Genomic DNA, 23,334 nt, shown 5'->3' with positions numbered 1-23,334 from the left:
TGGCACAGCGGTTAAGCGTCTGCCTTCGGCTCAGGGCGTGATCCCGGCGTTGTGGGATCGAGCCCCACATCAGGCTCCTCTGCTATGAGCCTGCTTCTTCCTCACCCACTCCCCCTGCTTGTGTTCCCTCTCTCTCTGGCTGTCTCTATCTCTGTCGAATAAATAAATAAAATCTTAAAAAAAAAAAAAAAGTTAGTCAAATCATGTCACTCTCAAAAAAAAAAAAAAAAGAACTGACTGATTTGTTGATATCATGAGGTTAAACAGGATCCAGCCTGCTGTATTGGTAGGGGTGGGGCTAACCAGATTTTGTTTATTTAAATTAGCTGACTGAAATTTGTCTCTACCCCCACGTATGTTTTAAGAAGCATATAGTAGGCACAGTGCTAAGAGAATACATTTTCTTCTATTGTCAAACTTTATATGACATTAGATTATACCATATTTTTAATTCAAACATAATTAGCCATGCCCAAGCCTTAGCATTTTTAGACACAAATTTAGAGAATGAAGAGATTCTAAAGAAGATCCCAAAAACATCAAATTCAAACTACCACAGACCTTAGCAGATTCTGGTCACGTTGTTTTGGAAGGGACTAAAGACTTTCCCAGATTAATCTCTTGTGAACAAGATGAGAAACCAATTGAACACTTTCAATATACCCTGAGGATTACACCCTGTTCTTGCAATTCCTGTGATCAAATAAGGGCAAGGATGGGAAGAAGAAAACATCAGGGGAATGCTAAATGGCAAAATTCATTTGGATACAAGAAGAATGAAGAGGAAAAAAAAGAAGAAATAGACATTCGAAAGGATAGTTTTGATCCTTGGGGGAGAGGAGGATAACAAATTGATATGTTCTTGTTCAGAGAATTTCTAGTTTGGCCATTATGACTGGCTGGAGAAGGAAAGAGAGAGGTTTTACAACATATATACAAAGATTTATTTGGATTTTTTAACTGTTCACCAGGCTTCTGGTTGAAAGTATTCAGCAGTATTCTGGATAGTAAACAGGGTCACATAATAAGGAGTTTATTTCTATGGTTTGGGGGGAAAAAATTAAAGAACATTATCCAAAGAATCAGAATACCCAACCAAAGCTGTAATTCCCGAGAATATCAGACTAAAGCTGGTAATAGACTCAGTATGCCCATAAATACAGCAAATGGCATGTTATATTTGTGTTTGTAATTGCATGTCAAAGCATTTTTTTAAAGATTATTTATTTTTAGAAAGAGTGTGTACAAGCCAAGAGAGAGGGAGAGAGAGAGAGTTTTTTTTTTTTTAAGATTTTTATTTATTTACTTATTTGGGGGGGGGGGGACACGAGCCAGCGGAGGAGCAGAGGGAGAAGGAGACTCCCCACTGAACAGGGAGCCTGACATGGGGCTCGATCCAGGACTCCAGGATCATGATTTGAACCAAGTGCAGACACTTAACTGACTGAGCCACCCAGGCGCCCCTGGAGAGAGTCTTAAGCAGACTCTGCACTGAGCATGGAGCCCGACACAAGGCTCAATCCCATGACCCTGAGATCATGATCTGAGCTGAAATCAAAAGTCAGACGCTTAACAAATTATACCACCCACGTGCCCCTGTCAAAGCATTTTTTTATGATAGGTGCTTTTAAATCCTTGCCAGATAATTCCAACATCTGTATAATCTTGGTATGATGTCTATTGATTGTCTCTTCTCAGTTAAGTTTGAATTTTTCTGGTTGCTGATACAAGTGATTTTCAGTTGTCTCTTGGACAGTTTTTTTAAAGATTTATTTGTTTATTTTAGAGAGAGAGAGCATGAGTGGGAGGGACAGAGGAAAAGGGAGAGAGAATCTCAAGCAGATTACATGCTCAGGGCAGAGCCCAACTTGGGACTTGATCTCACAACCCTGAGATCACCACCTGAGCCAAAACCAAGAGTTCGTTGCTCAATTAACTGCGTCACCCAGGCACCCTGTATCTTGGACATTTTTGCTACAGTGTTATGAGATTCTGGATCATCTTCTGTTTTAGCAGGTGTCCTATGACACCACAGCACTGGAGGAAAGGTGGTGTGAAAGTTCAGGTTCCCCACTTGGCTTCCATTGAACCTTGAGATGGGAAGCAAAAGAGCATCTCATTGTTTTAGGGTGGAAGTGGGAGTTCAGGATCCCCTGCTGACACTGCAGGGGGCTGGGAAGTCTAGTTACTACTGGAATGTGGTAAAAGTCATAACCTCCCACTCAGCGCTCTTTGATACCACCTTGGCAGGGAGGGGTACCTCATTACCACTGGGTGGGGATGGAATTCCTGGCTTCCCTCATGGTCTTTACTAACAACCTGGGGCAGAGGTTGGGGTGATCTCATTATTACCAGGTATGGATAAAAGTTCTGACTCCCCAGTCAGCCTTCTCAACACCACCCCGGGGGAGGGCGGAAAAGGGCTTTGATATAGTTGGACAAGGGCAAAAACCTAGGCTCTTTACTCACATTTTTTCCATGGTATTTGGCTGGAGTAGAGCAGTTATTGTCTGAAAGTTACCTGTTCTGCTAGGCTGCCCCTTTCCTCATCCTGTAGCTAGAGAGAGATGACTTGTCTTGGGGCTTTTTTGTGGGGGAGGAGGGGGGTCTGTGTCTGTTGGCTTCTCCAGCACCCAGTTTGGGCTATATGAGTCAGGAAGAAAACACTTGTCACCATGCTTCTTGGGTCCTAAGATCTGTAGCAGGCCTGCCTCCTCTCTACCTTTTAGAACCTTTATAGTCAATATCCAGGCTTTGGGTGTACTTAGCCAGAGGAATAGGGAGATGTGTGTCTACTCCATTTTGTCCAAACTGGAAACTCAATTTCAGATACCTATGCTTCCGCTGTCATTGCAATGGTACCACAAGGCAGTTGTTCCACGAAGAAAAACGGACATTCAAGCATATATGCTTTTTATTGCTAGTACTCACCACCCCTAAGTTCAATCCATTTAAGTGGATGTAAGGGGTTTTAGCTCCACACCTACACAACATAGCTTTCCCCCTCCAGTGTCAGTGCAGCAATGGGTAAGTAAGACAATTCTGGTGCCAGAAATCTAAATCCCAGGTGTTAGGTTATTTGCCTCGGGCTTGGGAAGTGAGGTCTACTAGCTGTCCTTGTTCAGAGAACATACCTGCCAAGATCAGATCTCTGTTCTCTATCATGGAGGCTTCATCGGCTTTCATGCCATTTTAGAGCTTAATTGACTCTTTATCTCTTGCTGATAAATTCTGCGTTGGGTTAAGAGAAGGAACCATCACTTTTATATATTTCAATTGTAGTCTCTAAAAACCAACACAAGGACTTCAAGGCTTTAAATCCTTTCTGCTGGCACACATGTCAAATAGCAACTGGAGCTGCCCCTTAAGGGCCGTGTGTGCATTTCACAAAGGCACCCAACCAATGGGACAAAAAGGAGCTAAGATCCAGCCCAGGCTCTGCTTGCCAAATCATGTACCCACAGAGCAGCATCACCCAGAGGGGGGGTGCCTTTTTCAAATTTGCACAAAGACTCCCTATAAGCAATCAGCTGGGCTCTGAACCTAACAATAGCAGTATTGCAGCATCTCAAAAGAAATACTCTCTTGTATTCTGTAAACTCATTATACTTGAATATTCAATTGATACTCATACATAATTTATATCATCCCTTCAAAATAATTTATTTTCAGATTTCCAAGGCCATTAAAATGAACTCTGATTCATCTGAGATGAGCACACTGCAAATTTTGGCCAAGGTCAAATTGGCTTTTTAAAAGGGTTTTCCATCATTATCCCCCTGGGTGTGCACCTTCCCATCAGTAAGGGTTGTTAATTATCCAGTGCTGTGCAGATAAGCTAGGCTTCTTGATATGCACAATCTTCTGCCCTTAGCTATGAACAAAACTTCTCCTGTTGCCCTGTTGTGTGACAGATCTGTATGTCCTTTCAGGCAATTCAAACTTCTTGCCGCCTTGGAATGGCCACATCACTGATTAAATCTGGATACTGAAGGTTACAACAGGCCACTAAGGAGTTGTGAGAAAAGGTCCATTATTTGTCTCTGTAGTCAGCTAGTGGCCACTTAGTGGATACATATCCACTCAGAATAAAAGCTTTAATTTCCTTGGATCAAATAAACTTTAAAAAATAAGTATTGGTCCTAGTCTTACTATAAACCAAGTGGTGATTTAGGTGTAAACATTTGGCCCACATCAAGACAAATAACAAGAGCACCAAAGCATATCCTAATTTCTTCCTTTTTTTTTAATTGCAGTATAATTACACTGTTATGTTGGTTTCAGAAGTATAATATAGTGATCCAGCAATTCTGTACATTACTCAGTGTTTATCACAATAAGTATATTCTTAATTCCCTTTACCTATCTCACCCATCTCTCCCGTCTCCCCTCTGGTGACCACTAGCTTGTTCTCTATATTTAAGAGTCTAGTTTTTTGTCTTTTTTTATCTTTGTTTTGTTTCTTAAATTCCACATAGGAGTGAAATCATATGGTGTTTTTCTCTGACTTATTTCACATACCATTATACCCTCTAGATCCATCCATGTTGTTGCAAATGGCAAGATTTCTTTCTTTTTTATGGCTGAGTACTATTCCATTGTGTGTGTGCACACGTGTGTGTGTGTGTGTGTGTGTACTACATCAGTATATATACACACACATACCACATCTTCTTTATCCATTCATCAATCAATGGACACTTGAACTGCTTCCGTAATTTGGCTATTGTAAATAATGCTGCAATAAACATGGGGTGCATATGTCTTTTTGAATCAGTGGTTGCATATTCCTTGGATAAATACCCAGCAGTGGAATTAATTACTGGATCATAGGGTAGTTGTATTTTTTATTTTTTTGAGGAAACTTCATACTGTTTTCCACAGTGGCTGCACCAGTTTGCATTCTCACCAGCAGTGCCCGAGGGTTCCTTTTTCTCCACATCCTTGTCACTTGTTGTTTCTTGTGTTTTTATTTTAGCCATTCTGACAGATGTGAGGTGATATCTCATTGTAGTTTTGATTTGTATTTCCCTGATGATGAGTGATGTCCAGCATCTTTGTCTGTTGGCCATCTGCATGTCTTTGGCAAAACATCCATCCAAGTTGTCTGCCAACTTTTTCATCACATTGTTGTGTGTGTGTGTGTGTGTGTGTGTATGTGTGTATCGAGTTGTATAAGTTCTTTATATATTTTGGATATTAACCTCCTATCAGATATATCATTTGCAAATATCTTCTCCATTCAGTAGGTTTTCTTTTTGTTTTGTTGATTGTTTCCTTTGCTGTGCAGAAGCTTTTTTTCTCTGTTAAGTAATCTCCACACTCAACACAGGGGATTGAACTCATGACCCTGAGATTAAGAGTCGCATGCTCCGGAGCGCCTGGGTGGCACCGCGGTTAAGCGTCTGCCTTCGGCTCAGGGCGTGATCCCGGCGTTGTGGGATCGAGCCCCACATCAGGCTCCTGTGCTGTGAGCCTGCTTCTTTCTCTCCCACTCTCCCTGCTTGTGTTCCCTCTCTCACTGGCTGTCTCTATCTCTGTCGAGTAAATAAATAAAATCTTTAAAAAAAAAAAAAAGAGTCGCATTCTCCACCAACTGAGCCAGCCAGGTACCCCTGTGCAATAGCTTCTTATTTTTATTTTTTTATACTGCTTCTTAAAAATTTTTATTTTAATTCCAGTATAGTTAATATACTGTTATATTAGTTCAGGTGTACAATATGGTGATTCAACAGTTCTATGCAACACCCGGTGCCCCTCACAAGTGCACTCCTTAATCCCCATCACCTATTTCACTCGTCCCCCACCCACTTCCTCTCTGGTAACCATTGGTTTGTTCCCAATAGTTTTTTTTTTTTTTTAAAGATTTTATTTTTTTTTTATTTATGCGACAGAGATAGAGACAGCCAGCGAGAGAGGGAACACAAGCAGGGGGAGTGGGAGAGGAAGAAGCAGGCTCATAGCAGAAGAGCCTGATGTGGGGCTTGATCCCATAACGCCGGGATCACGCCCTGAGCTGAAGGCAGACGCTTAACCGCCGTGCCACCCAGGCGCCCCTGTTCCCAATAGTTAAGCGTGTTTCTTGGCTTGTCTCTCTCTTTGTTTTGTTTTCCTATGCTTGTTTGTTTTGTTTCTTAAATTCCACATATGAGTGAAATCATATGGTATTTGCCTTTCTCTGACTGACTCATTTCACTTAACATTATACTTTCTAGCTGCATCCATGGTGTTCCAAATGGGAAGCTTTTTATTTTGATATAGTCCCAGTAGTTTATTCTTACTTTTGTTTCCCTTGTTTTGGGAGACCTATCTAGAAAAATAGTACTATGGCCAATGTCAGAGAAGTTACTGCCTGTGCTCTCTTCTAAGAGTTCTATGGTTTCAGGGATCACATTTAGGTCTTTAATCCATTTTGAGTTTATTTTTGTGTATCATGTAAGAAAGTGATCCAGTTTCATTCTTTTGCATGCATACTCAGGTTTCTTAATTACCTTTATTTCTTGGCTTCACTAAATATTAATATTTTGAAAAATATTAATATTTTCTCTCAACTCTCTTGCACCACAAGGTCCATGTCTACTAGATGAGTACTTTTAGCTAGCTAAAATATTCTAATTTGTATACACCCCAAACAAGTACAGTTTCAGTGAATAATGTCCTTTGAGTTCCATTTTTTTCTTTTAAACATTTCCTATAATTTTCCTAATACATTTAAAACTTTTTCCTCCTTCATGTGGAAATTGATTTCCCATCTACTAAACTCTCCTTTTTCAAGAGTATTTATTTCTAGTAGCAAAGACAAGAATTCTGTAAATAGCCACACCCTTTTCCAAAACATTATTATGCCACAAGGAAGACTTTTTGAAAATCCACTTAAAGAAAAATAAAATCAATTTTGGAGAGTTGCTGTAAGTTTTCTTTTAATAGTTAAGAGTGAGCAGAACAAATTCTAATTATCTTCCCATAATATGTCCCATTGTATAAAAGTAATGTGGTGCTCACTTTGGCCTCCTATATGCTGAAATTGGAATGATACAGAGATTAGGATGGCCCCTGCACAAGAATGACAAATTTGTGAAGAGTTCCATATTTTTGTGCACTGTGAAATGTTTCACTCCAGCCTTCTTATTTCATATTTATTCTAGGCTGAAAAAGACTTTGCCAAAACATTAAAGATCATTCTTTTCACTAAAGAAACAAAAAAGTATAATGTGTAACATTGTGGGAGAAGTGGGATTTTGAGAGATGCCTGGGTGGCTCAGTCGGTTGGGTGTGTACCTTCAGCTCAGGTCATGATCCCAGGGTCCTGGGATCGAGTCCCACATTGGGCTCCCTGCTCAGTGAGGAGCCTGCTTCTCCCTCTGCCTGCCACTCACCCTGCTTGTGTGCTCACTCACTCACTCTCTTGGACAAATAAATAAAATCTTACAAAAAAAAAAAAAAAAAGAATTGGTATTTTGAAAAATAGATTAGGGGTACCTAGATGGCTCAGTTGGTTAAGTGACTCCTGATTCTGGGTCATGTCATGATTGATCTCAGGGTCATTCCACGCTGAGCGTGGAACCTGCTTAAAATTCTCTCTTCCAGTCTAACTCTGCCCCTCCCAACACCCCCGCCCCCCCCTCCGCTTATGCTCTCTCTCACTAAAGAAAAAAAAAATAGATTAAATCATAGAACTTGGCTAATGTGACTCTCTAAAATATTTATCATAAGTCTACATCTTGCCATATGAATGGATTTCTACTACTAAAGTGTTTAGTTTTGAAGGGTTTGGTTTAGAAATACTCATCCAATATGAATGATTAAAACAAAACAAAGCTCATTAAAAGACCTGGATTCTGGTCCTCATTCTGCTATATGCTATGAGATCATAGCTAAGACACTTTCCCTGGGTCTTTGTTTCTACATCTGAAAAGTGAAGAATTAAATTAGATGCTCCATTAATGGCTTATACTCCTATAACTCTATGTCAAATAGTTCTTGGACTATTCTTCAGAAGTCTCAAATTGTTAGAAGAACTAATCATTTCTGATTTACAGATGAAGAAACTGGGATTCAAATAACCTTAAACAACTTGTCCAAAGTCAGAAAGCTAAACCATGGACTGGCAGATCCCTCACCCAGGTCTTTCTGATTCTAAAGGTCCTGCTTTTAGTTCTACCTCCAATGCAGTTTTCCCCTTTCAGAAGTCCCAGAGGAGAGGAACCTCTGGTTTCCATACTGTTAGCATGAAATCTATACCCAGTAGAAGAGCCTGCTTGGAGAAAGTGCTGGGCTGCTTAAGCATTGGCCTCTATACCTGGTCCCTCAATTAGCTGAGACAGTGGTTCTTACACTGTGGTCCCTGGACCAGAAGCATCAAAAATGCCAAACTTGACAAAAAATGTGAATTATTGGGCCCCACCCTATACATCAAAGACTGAATCAGAAACTCTGGGAATGGAACCCAGCAATCTGTGTTTTAACATGCCCTCTCAGTGATTCTGTTGCACGCTGCAGTTTGAGAACCACTGCACTAAGATGTGACCTTGGGAAATGTGTGCAAGAACTCAGCTCCAGCTGCTAGCTCTGAAATCCTAGGGTCCTCCTATGACCCAACTTCTGAATTAACAAGGGGATAGATCATATTCATACCCCTAATTTTAAGAACTGCTACCCAATAAAGTGAAGGAGAAGGCAGATTAGGAAGATGAAGAGAACAGCCTTTCATATATCCCCCAATTAGCCAGAGTTGCCATTGTTGTTGTGGGGATGTATGGCAATGATGCCTATGACATCCCAAATTAGAACAAGTTTTTTCAGTCACTCTGAATGCAACTAGCTCTTCGGGAATTTAAAAATGTATTAGGCAACTTAGAACTCAGCTCAAAGAAAGAATCAATTAAAAATATGCATTGTGTTTCTTTAGCCCTGCTTTAAGTCATTCAGAAGACAGTTTCTGGAAATGGAGTCTAATAGATCTGTTTTGCAAACTGCAACAAAGTAATATCTCACTTCCTAAGAGTTAAACCCCTCCCCCAGGAGATGACATACATTTTGGGATCCATTTCAACCAGAGATGACATAACCAGCCTTCCAGGTAGCTTCAGGAGCTCATGTTTCCCCAGCTTAGCAATGACTCAGCGGACGGCAAGGGAGTATGAATGGCTTTAAGGACCATACTGGCGCCAAGGGTCATATTTTCATTATTTATTAAACATTTTTCTGGCCCATCCCCTAAGTCCCCATAACTCTATTCTTTTTTTTTTTTTTTTAAAGGCAGATTTTTTTTTTTTTTAAAGATTTTATTTATTTATGTGACAGAGAGACAGCCAGCGAGAGAGGGAACACAAGCTGGGGGAGTGGGAGAGGAAGAAGCAGGCTCCCAGCGGAGGAGCCCGAAGTGGGACTTGATCCCAGAACGCCGGGATCACGCCCTGAGCCGAAGGCAGACACTTAACGACTGCGCCACCCAGGTGCCTCGCCATAACTCTATTCTTATGTAGTGCACAATGTGGGTCAGAAATCTCTTCATTAGGCCTGAGGTTAGAAAGATGCCGTTTTTCACTTGTGCAATCGAAGCTACCCAACCATTATCAATGAATGAAAGTTGATTGAAGGAGTGCACAAGCTTAAACCTGGTTTGTAAAGAACGGTGATGGGGCTCCTGGGTGACTCAGTCGGTTGAGCATCTGACTCTTGATTTCAGCTCAGGTTGTGATCTCAGAGTAACGAGACCGAACCCCACTCGGGCTCTGTGCTGAGCATGGAGCCTACTTCAGATTCTCGCTCTCCCTTTCCTTCTGTCCCTCCCCCGCTGCTCACTCTCCCTCTCTCTCTCTTTCTGTAAAATAATAGACAAATCTTTTTTTTTTTAAAGAGCAGAAAAACTGAAGGAACATGTGCTTTTTTTTTTTTTTAAGGTTTTATTTATTTATTTGACAGAGAGACAGCCAGCTAGAGAGGAAACACAAGCAGGGGGAGTGGGAGAGGAAGAATCAGGCTCCCAGCAGAGGAGCCTGATGTGGGGCTCAATCCCAGAACACTGGGATCACGCCCTGAGCTGAAGGCAGACGCTTAACGACTGAGCCACCCAGGTGCCCCTAGACAAATAAATCTTAAAAAAAGAACGGTGACGGTTGCACACCATCGTACACACACACTCTTACCTATTTCTGTCATGATGGGGAAGGAAGCAAACATGATCTGAGCACTATGTCCCGAGTGCTTTGTGCATATTTGTCTCACGTAATCCTCCCAGCAGCCCTGTGAGGCTGGAGTTGTTAGTACCATTTTGTAGGCAAGCAAGCTGAGGCTGAGATTCCTGAAACGCAGGGCTGATACATGGCAGGGCCGGGAGTGGGACACAGTTCTTAATCTCCCACTTTCCTTGTTGACTGAAACTGGATTAAGTACATGGACAAAATGCCTCCTCAGAACTGGGGCTCAGAGTAGGGCCTTGAAACAAGTTGGTGTTCAAGAATCACAGACCCTGCCTTGAAATAACAAAGACAACTGATTTTGACAAATAAAGGGAGAAATAAGTAAACTCATACTTTTTTTCTTCTTTGGAGAGAGCAAGCATGTGATGGGGGGCAATGGGGAGAGGGCAAAAGGAGAGGGAGAGATTTTTTTTTTTTTTTGGAGAGAGAATCTTAAGCAGACTCCATACCCAGCACAGATCCCTCCACAGGGCTCAATCTCATGACCCTCAGATCATGACCTGAGCCAAAACCAAGAGTCGGATGCTTAACTGACTGGTCAAGCCACCTAGGCGTCCCTAAACTCATACTTTTTGTTGATTTGTTCTATCAAATATTTTAGACATATAAAATCACCTATGGATATGTCATTCATATATCTTTAATGTGTATAAAATAGAGATGTCATAAAGACTATAATAAATAAACACTCATGTGTCTATAACCCAGTTCTGTCTCATTTCATCACTGTATCTTTGACCCACAAATAACCACTGTCCTGAATTTTTTGTTTAGCTTTTCCTTGCCTTTCTTTATGGTTTTATTACATGTCTTTGTATATGTATATACAAAATACATTATTAACTTTGTTTTTAAACATTATATGTAAAGTATTATGCTGAAAGTATTCTTCTGCAATATGCTTTTTTATTTAACATGATGCCCCTGGATTTATATATGTTGTCACATAGAGCTATAATTCATTCATTTTCTCTGCTGTATTGTGTCCCATCATATGAACATACTTGGAACTCGACTCAAAGAAAGACAGAATCAATTAAAAATATGCATTCTGTTTCTTTAGCCCTTCTTTAAGTCAATCTACTGCCCATTCTGTCAGTGGACGTGTGGATTGTTTCCAGTTTTTGATCATCACAGTGCTACCATGAACATTCTTATGCATGTCTCTTGATCGCATCTATGTTTCTCTAGGTACATACTACTTAGAAGTAAATTGCTGAGTTTTAGGGTATGCACATGTTCACCTTCATAAGACAATGTCAAATTGTTTTCTGAAGAGTTTGGGCCTCTTTACACTGCTACAAGCAATAATTCAGCATTTGTATGTCCCAACATTTGGTATTGTCACACTTTTTCATTACATTAGCTAGTTTGATGGGTGGAAAACAGTAGCCTATAGGTTCAATTTGTAGTTTCTCCATAATTGATTTGGTTGAATATCTTTTCATAGTTTTATTGGCTTTTCTGATTTCCTCATCTGTGAAATATATCCTTGGCTCACAAATCCTCTCTTTATCTTTACTCTCTCAACCCTCCTATATCCACGATGTGGATGAGAAATTGCAGATACATGAGAAGTGGTGAAGCAAATGAGGAGGGATGGGGCCTAATGTGTGTCCCAAGAAGAGGAGACACCATGTTTGAAAACCCAGAAGTCAGTGAGAATGTGGTGTGTTCCAGAAACCAACTGAAGCCCACACAACACAATGATGAAAGGCAAGCTTTGACTAAAGGTGAGAGAGTTTTGAAACTGAAGCACATTTCAAGACAGACCACCCTGTAGTAATTTCCGTGTCAATATCCAGACTCTGGTTATATCACTCTGGAATCCCTTAGCCACATAAGGATATAAAACAGTTGAGAGAGTGGAAATGCAGGAATGATTTGTGGAGGAATGCTCTGTGGAGATGTTTTTTTGGTGGGAGAACTGTTTCCTTCAACTCCTCCAAGGGGGAGGGTGGGTGCTACCCTTTCACCTCAAGATTGGAGAGAAGGACTTCAGTTAGACCAGGAGGAGAATTTGATACATCCTGAGGGACATGGTGTTCAGAGAACATGGTAGATGATATCAAGTCATGCTTTAAAAAGTGCACAGGTGAAATGACTGTAGTTGTCCACAGTTACACACTAGGAGAGAGGCCAGAAGTGGGAATAGCTTGATTTCTACATTTGCTGTGGCATCTTTCCATAACACTAGCCAGGGAAAAAAAAAACTTGAATCCTCACCTCACCTCTCTGTCCTTGCTTCAACCCTCTTTTGGAGTTAGAGATAGAGCACAATGCAGGGGGTGGAGGAGGAGGGAGTACTGTGTGGGAGAGAAAGCACCATGACTTAACCCCTTCTTCCACAAGCAGCCAGCCCACATGGGGTTCCAGCCTAGGGATGAGCACAATTTCATCTTAAATTGAATTTGGTATTTTCCGTGTTACATGGGACTAGACATTTTGAAATATTGAACTGAGAATGTGTGACACTGGAGGTGACCATAATATTTTGTGTTACCCAGTAGGAAACCAAAAAGTCGTTGCAACTGCTGGCAGTTTCATCCAAGCGTGAAATAAGAGACAGGAAAAGTGAAAGGAACAGTGGGAGACAGATACTAAGTTGTTTTCTGATAAAGTTCTACTAGTTCTGATTTTCAAAATCAATGCAATTAGAGAGTGTCAAAAGAAGAGATTGTAGGGGCGCCTGGGTGGCACAGCGGTTAAGCGTCTGCCTTCAGCTCAGGGCATGATCCCAGCGTTATGGGATCAAGCCCCACATCAGGCTCCTCTGCTATGAGCCTGCTTCTTCCTCTCCCACTCTCCCTGCTTGTGTTCCCTCTCTCACTGGCTGTCTCTATCTCTGTCAAATAAATAAATAAAATCTTTAAAAAAAAAAAAAAAAAGAGATTGTAGAGAAGGTGGCCAGATGAATGAGTCACATGGGGATTTGGGACTCAAGCCCTTGAAAGCCATTGAAGAGTTCTACGTAGGGGAATTTTGTGATCAAAATTGTGCTTTAAAAAAAAAAAAAGTCTCTTAGTTCAGGGTATATGATGATTTGAAGGGCATTAGAGGTAAGGGTTGCCCAGAGGAGGCCCTCATTGAGGTGAAATATGATAGTGGCTTGAGTCCAGATGAGTGGCAGTGAGGATAAAAGAAATGGAAGGTGTTGGGGCACCTGGGTGGCACAGCGGTTAAGCGTCTGCCTTCGGCTCAGGGCGTGATCCCGGCGTTATGGGATCGAGCCCCACATCAGGCTCTTCCACTATGAGCCTGCTTCTTCCTCTCTACTCCCCCCTGCTTGTGTTCCCTCTCTCGCTGGCTGTCTCTATCTCTGTCAATTAAATAAATAAAATCTTTAAAAAAAAAAAAAAAGAAATGGAAGGTGTTGAGTGAGAAGTGATAAGCTTGCTAGTCATTGATGATGGAGCTGATGTGGGAAGTGAAGACTGGTTCCTACGCTTCTGATTTGAGCCACGAAGTAATCAGCAGAGTATGAGGGAATGAAGGGAATCCAGAGATGAGGAATTCTTTTGATCCTTTGCTATTCTTGGGAGATGCACAGGGTAGACTGTATCTTATGGCTGTGGTGACTCATGCTCAAGAAAGCCAATTTGCTGAAGTCCACACAACTCATTTACATGCTGGGAGCTTTTACTTCAAATGACAACGCTTGAACTAATTCCCTTTGATTCCATTTAGAAACAAATGCCCAACCACAGGTGGAGTTAAGTGTATGTAATTTAAAGGAAGAGAGAGAGGCACCTGCCTGGCTCAGTCAGGAGACTGTGCAATTCTTGATCTCAGGGTCATGAGTTTATGCCCTACGTTGGGTCTAGAGATTATTTTTAAAAAAGAGAGAGAGAGATACTTTAAAAAATAAATGACGAGAGAAAGAAACTGGGTCGTGATATAGTCCTCAAGCTTAAAATATTTATACATACAATAATTTCAGCAAAAGATAATTATGCTTCTTGGAATCATGGAAACATTCCATGAATCCCTTGATTTCAATACAGTGGAGAAAACTCTGAACTGGCCTAGGTAACCTTTTGCTTCTCTCTCAGCCATGGGATTCTTGCATTTTTTTTTTAGAGCACTATTTCTCAATCCTTAATGTGCATATGAATCACATGGGGATCTCGTTAAAATGCCAATTCTGCTTCAGTAGCTTTGGGGTGGGGCTCAAGATTTTACATTTTTAACTGGCTCTCAGGGTATGCCCAAGCTGCTAGTCTGACTTTTGGTAAAGCAAGGTTTGAGATGAGCCCAGAACTTCTCTGAGTAGTTGCGGACACCAAGAAAGATCAAAGGGAAAGGACCCAAAGGAATCCCAGAAATGTAATTATGTTGGGGATAAACGGCGTTACACCTTGCAAAATGGCAGGGCAGACAAATTTTCCCAGGCCTGTTTCCACTTTTCAGATAACTTTCTGCATTCAGCACCTTCCCTATGCTGTAGTCCCTTTCTGTGGATTAAGTAATTAATCCTTGTCTAGGGTCAGACTAGAAAGCGGTTTTTCCTGTTACCCTCCTGCATACTCTGCCCAGAACACTGCGTTTGCAACTGCACTTTCAAGTTTCAAGACCCAAAAGAATAAAGTTTTAAATGTGGAACAACAGGCAAAACATGTTAAATATGTATGGGGCGCCTGGATGGCTCAGTTGGTTAAGCATCTGCCTTTGGCTCAGGTCATGATCCCAGGGACCTGGGATTGAACCCCAATTTGGGTTCCCTGCTAAGCGGGGAGCCTGCTTCTCCTTCTCCCTCTGCTGCTCGCCCTGCTTATGCTCTCTTGCTCTGTCAAATAAATAAATAAAAATCTTTTTAAAAAATTAAATATCCAATGTAGACAAATCCTGGAAAAGAGGAGAGACTCTGCCCATTCACGTGGCTTTTCCTATAGGGAACATTTTATCCTGCTTCATTCCCTGTGCCTCCTTAAAATCAATCTTTAAGACATGCCAAATGTTAAAAAGGGAAGTATTTCTCTCCAAAGGATATCTGTTGGCCTTTTTGCCTGTACTGTCCTCAGTCTGAAGTGATACGGGGTGTAGGGACTTTGAGCTCTCAGTGAGTTGAGGGATAAACATGTGGAGATGGATGGGACCAGACAGAATTGTTCCGATTAACCTTGCTGAATTGAGAGCCAGCTGAAGATGTCAGACTCTGCTCTTGCTTTTGCCATTTACATCCTCTGTGACTTTGGGCAAGGCCTTTCTCGTTTTCAGTTTCAGTTTTTTCACATGTAAAATGAAACAATGGGACAAAATGCTCTCTTTGTCTCTTTCTGGCTGTGAAAACTTTGTTTCTAAAATTTGTTTCAAGTGAACTTGAAAAGGGGGAAATTTTTAAGCTGCCAGTTTCTACAGTGACTGGTCATCAAAATCCCTTTGGAGAGCTTTAAAAATAGATAGATAGATAGGTAGATAGATAGATAGATAGATAGATAGATAGGTCTCCTTCTACCCTGTTCTGATCGCTTGCAAATGCACCCTTGGAAACTATTTTCATGAAGTTCTCCAGGTAGATTCTGCCCATCAGATAAATTTGGGAATCAGTAAATCAAGCCACAAGGGGGCGCCTGGGAGATACCGATTGCCATCTCAGTTGTTTTAAAACCATTTTGAATATTAAAATAGAAATAAAATTGATTTGTCATTTCCATATCTAATTTTGCCTCATACAAAAAATTTGTGGTTGAAAGTATCTTTTACTCTTTGGTATTCGGAGTTTAATTTTCTCCTGCGTGAGCTAAAACTATGTAATATGTATTGTTAAATAACAAAAATTCAACAGAATAAGTTTGAAAAGTCTAATTGGCTTCATTAAATGATACAGGAATCAGGCAGTATCCTATCTAGCAAGTAGTATTTTCATAGAAGGAGGGTGGGGCAAGAAAGTTATTAGCAAAAGAAAAAGACTGTTGGGGGTAAGTTGGCTTTTCCTTAGGGAAAAAGCAAAGGGTCTTATGCAGATTATTCTTGAGATAGAGAGGGCCCTTGTGGCATTCATTGACGCTGACTCATTGGCTATAGTTAAGACTACATTTCTGGGGGAGGTTGAAACTTAGCTAAGGTTGACACTAAGCTAAGGAAGGGATAGGATCTGAGGATTCCATTAGGAGGAAGGTGAGAGATGTTTGGAAAACAAAGGTTGCCCTGTTATGTAGATAAGTGTCTTAGGTAAAGAGGAATCTCTATTAATAGCTATCTTCCTGGTGTAAGTGAGCAGTTGAGGGGGAAGTAAAGAGCTTTTCCTGAATCTGCCGGGTTTTGATTGCTTTTAACTCAAGATAATATTCCTGCCAAAGTGGCCCATCTTGGGGTGGTCTCCCCTTGGCCCCTATAATCTAAAGCTTTTAGAAAAATCCTTAGTATATAATCAGCATCTAATATATCTCAATGGTTCATGTCGCTGTGTTACCATCATCATTCTCTTGTCTTGGCAGGACTTTTACTACTCAGTTACCCAGTCCTAAGTCCCAGGTTCCACCATCATCTTCCCTGTTTCTCAGATACTGCATCCAACTGCTAATACTTATTCCTCTCTTGAATCTACTCCCTCCTCCTCATCTCCATAGATGCATCCTTCATTTAATCACTCATTATTTTACTTCCAGACCCCCACAATGTCTTCCTGAAATTCTCCCTCCCTCCCTGAGCTATTATGTGGGGCACCTGAGTGACTCAGTGCTTGGGTTCTGGGATCGAGCCCCATGTCAGGCTCCCTGCTCAGCGGGAAGCCTGCTTCTCCCTCTCACCCTCTCCCTGCTTGTGTTTCCTGTCTCTGTCAAATAAATAAAATCTTTAAAAAACAAAAAGCAAAAAACAAATCTGATCATGTTCTCCCACAAACAAAATCACATCAATGGCTGTATGCGATTTACTCTCAAAGGGTGCTAAAAAGTGTTATATGTGTGTGTCAAGAGAGAATGAGAGAACAAATGGGACAAAATATTAACAATAGATGAATCTGGGGGTGCCTCAGTGTCTCAGTTGGTTAAGCATATGTCTAACTTCAGCTCAGGTCACTGATCTCAGGGTCCTGGGATAGAGCCCTAAGGGCAGGCTCTGCCCTCAGCAGGAGTCTGCTTGTCCCTCTGCCCCTCCCGAAGCTCGTGCATGTGCGTGCGCTCTCCCTCTCTCTCTCACACAAATAAATAAGTAAAAAATCTTTAAAAAAAAAAGCAATAGATGAACATGGATAAATGGCATGCCAGTTTTTTATGTACTCTTTTTTTTATTGTTGGAACTTTTTGTAAATTTGAAATGATTTTCAAAACAAACACTTCACTGGCTTACCTACTTCTTCAGACTTATCTACTATTTTTCCTCCTTGATGTTTAAGCTTCAGCCATAATACATGATTGTAGTTCTTTACTTTTGCACTTGGGTGTTCACTAATTTGGAATGCTGTGATCTTTACCACTTGTCTACCTGGAAAACTCCTATTTATATTTCAATACCCAGCATATAATCCCTCCTGTATGATGCCTATGTTTTTTGACAGAATTAATCACTTGACTCCCTTGGGCTAAAAGTGTTTCTCATTTTGACTCCTCTTCCTTTTTCTCACATAGTACAATTAGTCTGTTTCTTATACTAAACTCAGAAGATCTTGAAGAACAGAATCCCCCAAGTCTTCCTCATTATTGCACCCTGGCGCCTAAAATCCCAATTTCTGTCCTCTTGTACTCCTAGGTAAATTTGTATTTGCCAGGCTATGGTTGTTCCTTACCTTTTGCCATTTGCAGTGGCCACAATGACACTGAATTTGCTGTGGCTTCCTGTTGTTCCCAGCTGAAGCTTGGTTCCTGGCTACTCTCCCCAATTTTTTTTTTTTAATTTTTTCCACATGTGGAGGAAGTGAGACATTACTAATGAGAAGTTGAAATCCAGTGGTCATCATTGTCTTATAGACTTCCTCCAACCCCAGAGAACTCCTTTTTACTCCATTTTTTCCCTAAGTTTTTGTTTGTTTATTTATTTATTTGAGAAAGAGAGAGAGCATGAGTGGAGGTGGAAGGGACAGAGGGATAGGGGGAGCAGACTCCACACTAAGCAGGGAGCCTGATGTAGGGCTGATTCCCAGCACCCTGAGATCATGACCTGAGCCCAGGGCAGATGCTTAACCAACTGAACCTTACCCAGGCACACCCCCTTCCCTTATTCTGTGTTTTGGAACCAGTTACTTTACCTCCTAGAAGGCTTAGTTTTCTCATTTATAAAAAAAAGACAGACTTTAGTTCAGTATCCTTTGTAAGAGATTTTGGTATGGGAGGAAAAATAATTTTTTCATTACTCTTCTAGGTTCTTGGCTGAGACTCTTGAAGAGGAGTAAATATGCCACCCTAAAATATGCCTCTTTGGCATAAGTGTTTTCTTCATCTGGGTATGCTTAAGAAACAGCAGATGCAAGATAAACTCTGAAAACAAGTACAAGTTGCCCTTTTGTAAGGGACATTTACATTTATAAGGGACATCACCATTTGTGAGGGTGTCTCCCTCTGTACCAGAGAGAGGATGATTAAATTCTGGAAACTTTCATTAATGGAGAAGACATCACTTAAATCTGCATAACAACCCTACCCCTGTTTACCATGCTTTTCCTGGTAACCTCCCATAACTGGCTTCCTACCTCCTACATATTTCTTTTGTCTTCAGCTGAAGATGGTATTCAAGGTCGGGGGTGTGTGGTCTCAGCCAAGAACTTAGAAGGGTAGAGGGAAAATTACTTTTCCTCCCCAGTACCTCCTTGTAATATAAGAGAGATTAACAAAAAAAAAAAACAAAAAAAAAAAACAAAAAAACAAAAAAAACCCAAAGGGAAGTATAATAACATATATACCTCTTCTATAGTGCACAGACCAGGAAGACTGGGTAACTCCCTGAAAGGGCTCAAGCCACCGCCTTAAAAACCATCATCAGCTAATGACAAAAGAAAGATGTTTGGGTAGGGCAGGGAAACTAATTATGGGAGATTACCAGGAAAAGCACAGTAAACAAAGGGTAAAGTTGTTATGTAGATTTAAGTCAGACCTTCTCCATTGATGAGTTTCTAGAGATTCGGATACTGTCTTCTCTTCCTGATACAGAGAGGGAGACACCCTTATAAATGGAGATGTTCCTTATAAATGTAAATGTCCCTCAGAAAAGAGGGACAATTTCTACTTCTATTATGTCTGCAGCTTCTCAAAACTAATCAGCCTAAAGTAATCTTTACGCCAAAGAAGTTTATTTTGAGGTAGCATATTCTGCTCCCTTCTGTTACATCTTATTTTCTCTTCCCTTTGCTTTGGCTTCCTGTTAACCCAGGTCATTTCATTTAATCCTTTGTGCTAATTTGTCAAAGTTCATCAAATGTTAATAGAAACTAATAAGTTATTTCTTGAGAGTTATTTACGTAAAAGGCGATTATGCCCCGCTGGTGGGTGTATATCTCTTTGGATTCTTGGTTTTCATTCTGTGGAGATTTTAGTGAAGGGCAAGCTTAGCACTCTGTATAGTAATAAATGACCCTTCTAAAAGTTCCAAGTTCTCCTTGCTTGTTTTTACTACCATTTAAGACCATGTGTTTTGTGGCTAAAAACGAAGGGATCCCTTGAAGAAGAAAAATTATTGGCAGTAAAATATACTCACTTTGAAATACCACTTTCAAAGAGCACATTAACTACCTCCATTTTGACCTCAGTCTGTACTTTTAATTGATTAAGTCCTTTCCAGCTTATCTCTTAACTTAAGCAAAAGACCTTGAGGGCAAAGCATCCGGTGATGGACTGAAACTACCTCCTCAAGCAGCAAGGACTGCCTTGAGCCCGCAAGACCCTGCATGATTGACCCCAGGACAATGATCCACCTGACCTTTACTGCCCACCTGCATGTACCCACTGACCTTTGTCCCACATTTTCCTTATATAAACCTAGAAGTATTTTCAGCACTTTGGAGACTGTCTTTGAGATGCTAGTCCACTGTCTTCCTGGTATTGGCCTTACTGAAATAAATTCCTTTCTTGTTTCATCGCCACGTGTCTCTCTGCCTTTGGATTTTGTCAGCAGCAAGTGGCTGAACCCTATCTGTTCGGGCCCCCGGGTCCAGATGCTCTTGCACTCCTGGGCCTCAGCTACAACTTGAGGGGACTGAGTATTTTCTACGGTGATAAAATAGGTCACCTGCTTAAAATTTGCTCTTTGGGAACATAAGAAGTGTGAGTCTGGAATGAGTGCTTCATAGTAGCAGGGACCTGGTCTTTCTTATTCAATACTCCATTCCAGTGCCTCAGACAATGCCTGACCCTACTAGGAGCTCAACACATACTTGGTGAAGGAATAAATGAATGAGATTAATAAACCTGTTTGAGGAAATGTCAGAGCTCTAAAAACCTAAATATATTAAAGCAACTAAAAAAGGGAACCCTGATGAGACAGGTTCTTTAAGTCCCCAAATTTGTCATCACGATACCGCTTGGTGCTTCTGCTTGATCCCTAATGAAGATATTGGCTACACCTAGTCAAGGCCTTTCCATGATGGATATTCTCCACATGTTTCCGGAATTGAATGTTGTAATGGTACTTTTGGTCCCTTCGCTTTCTGCTGTTTACTGCATGCTGCAGTTTTTTGAGCCTGGGGTTTTCTGGAGTAGTTTTTCCGTAACAAAGGGCTCAGTTACTGACAGCTGTTCCCTTTATCATCTGCTCTTTATCAACATAGTACAGTTTCCTATACCCATCAGTGATGGGGAAATGAGACAGCAGACATTATTACATGTGAGCAACCCAAAGTTGTCTTTTATTCATCTTCCGGGTCATATCCTCTTTCTTTATTCGTATTTTAAGTGATTTGCAGTTTTGGGGGGTTTTTATAGAGATCCATTTTATTTTCTTGTTGAGTTCCTGTTCATGTGCTTATCTCTGATATTCTGAAGACCTTGCCTTTTTTTTTTTTTTTTTTTTTTTCCCTGGGCTCCCAGTCTGGGTAATTGACAAATGGCAACGTTTTGGGGCCATAGGGGAGAGACAGGCCATAAGACATACTGTATAGATCACCAAAATGTGATGTACTATACCTTCTCAGCGTAAACTGGAAATTTAAAAAAACAAAAAAAAGCTGCAAATAGAATTGCTTCCTTTGGGCTTAAAATGGATTGGCAGCAGCACAGATTCTGCTGTGGGTTGAAGTCATTTTCTACTTTGGCACTACTCAGTCCATGGGGAACGGTGGAGTCATGATTTAGCAGCAAGATTCTGGGAGCAGGCCAGCATCTACATCTGTTCTGAACTGTAAGTGGACTGGAAAAATGCTTGAAAAAAAGCCAGAGGAGGGAGGTGAAGGAGAACACAAAACCTTTAACCTCAAAAAGGCCACAAAAATGGCTTGATCAATTACAAGGAGATTGGATTTAGAGAGCAGTTTTAATGGAAATAAAATCTATACAACTCTTCTTTGTCTTCATCCATTAAGTTCCTCTGTCTTGTGATACAAGAATCATAACACATAGTGATACAACAAAATCTTTTTTTTTTTTTAATATTTTATTTGTTTATTTGACAGAGAGAGAGATAGCCAGCGAGAGAGGGAACACAAGCAGGGCGAGTGGGAGAGGAAGAAGCAGGCTCCTAGCAGAGGAGCCTGATGTGGGGCTCGATCCCAGAACGCTGGGATCATGCCCTGAGCCGAAGGCAGATGCTTAACGACTGCACCACCCAGGCGCCCCGATACAAGAAAATCTTATCAGGAAGGACTAAAGCATCACTTACCTTACATGGGCTGAGTCTTAACAATTGAAGCATACTGCCTTGGTAACACCTCTTAGACATTCAACACACTTTTTAGTGAATTGCGTAATGGATTTCTTTTCTCCAAATGTGTGACCAAACCATCTTGTAGGAATTGGGGGGGGGTGTTGTTTTGTTTGTTGTTGTTGTTTATTTTACATCAAGAGGTACTCCATCAATTGAATGTCATGAAGACCATGAGTGGGCAAGAGTATGGCTAATACACTGGAAAGAATTCGGAAGCAGACGGCCTGGGTTCAAATTTCAACTCCATCATCTCCTGGCTGTGTGACTTCAGGCAAGTTGCCCTCTGGCGCCCAGATTTTTCACCTTTAGAATAGTAAAATCTAATTCACAGGGTTGTTGTGAAGATTAGGGGAGTCCGTGGGCATGTGGAAAGCATGGGATAAATGTTAGTTTGCTTTCTCTCTGTTCTCTACTAGTGCCCTTTCCTTCTGTCTCATTGCCTTGCACACATTTGCATATGCAGAGTCTTGATTTCCAGAGAAAGTATTTGTCTGGTTGGTGTCAATGAACCAAACCTGGCTTGTCTAAAGTTGAAAGTATTTTTTCTACCTAGCCAAAAGTGGCTTAAAAAACCAAGAGAAAACAGGCTGCACGGCACATACACACAGAAAGGGAGATTCTAAGTTTACTTGGAGCAATCACGATGGATTTTGCAAAGACACTGGGGCAAGGATCAAGTGGGCTAGTTAGCCAAAATTCCAGATTCTTTTTGAAAAGACTTTCTGAAATGGCACTCAAATTTCAGTAAGAAGCAAATAGAAGACTCAAAATAATAGAAATCATAGAAATAATTTCCACATGATACAGAAATTTTCCCCCCTCAGGAAAGCACAGTACATTTTCTAATTAATTATTAGCACATACAAAGAAAATAAAATAACTCTTAGGGTCCCAGGGCCCTATTCAACCTCTCTGAATCACAGTTGATTTATGTAACTTGAAAGGATTGAGATGAAATTGATTCTTTCTAAGGTCCCTTTACAAATTCGAAGATTTTGTAAAAAGCAAAAGACCCCCCCAAAAAAACTCTAAGATTTTGTGCTTTATTAAACTGATATTAAAATTATTTCTACACTTTTTTTTTTAAAGATTTTATTTATTTATTTGACAGAGATAGAGACACACAAGCAGGGGGAGTGGGAGAAGAAGAAGCAGGCTCATAGCAGAAGAGCCCGATGTGGGGCTCGATCCCATAACGCCGGGATCACGCCCTGAGCCGAAGGCAGACGCTTAACTGCTGTGCCACCCAGGCGCCCCTATTTCTACACTTTCTATATTAACAACAAATAATGATTTACTGAGAACTTAGTTGGCATGCTTCAGCTCATTTACTTCCTATAATTAC

General features: G+C 40.9%; 1 long non-coding RNA gene and 1 other non-coding gene across 2 annotated transcripts in view; both read left to right on the top strand.

Annotated features, from left to right (window-relative positions):
- Positions 1-23,334, top strand: part of LOC117796979 — a 40,211-nt gene that overhangs the window by 6,617 nt on the left and 10,260 nt on the right. Inside the window, exon 2 of the long non-coding RNA XR_004621779.1 lies at positions 11,769-11,935. This is a non-coding gene — a long non-coding RNA (uncharacterized LOC117796979). The remainder of the gene's footprint in view (positions 1-11,768; positions 11,936-23,334) is intronic.
- Positions 6,993-7,094, top strand: LOC117797044. The gene has a single exon (XR_004621857.1). It is a non-coding gene; the product is annotated as a U6 spliceosomal RNA (small nuclear RNA).

The sequence above is a fragment of the Ailuropoda melanoleuca genome, chromosome 17 (assembly GCF_002007445.2).
Source record: "Ailuropoda melanoleuca isolate Jingjing chromosome 17, ASM200744v2, whole genome shotgun sequence".
NCBI classification, from domain to species: Eukaryota; Metazoa; Chordata; class Mammalia; order Carnivora; family Ursidae; genus Ailuropoda; species Ailuropoda melanoleuca.
This window is presented reverse-complemented; position numbering and strand designations above follow the sequence as displayed.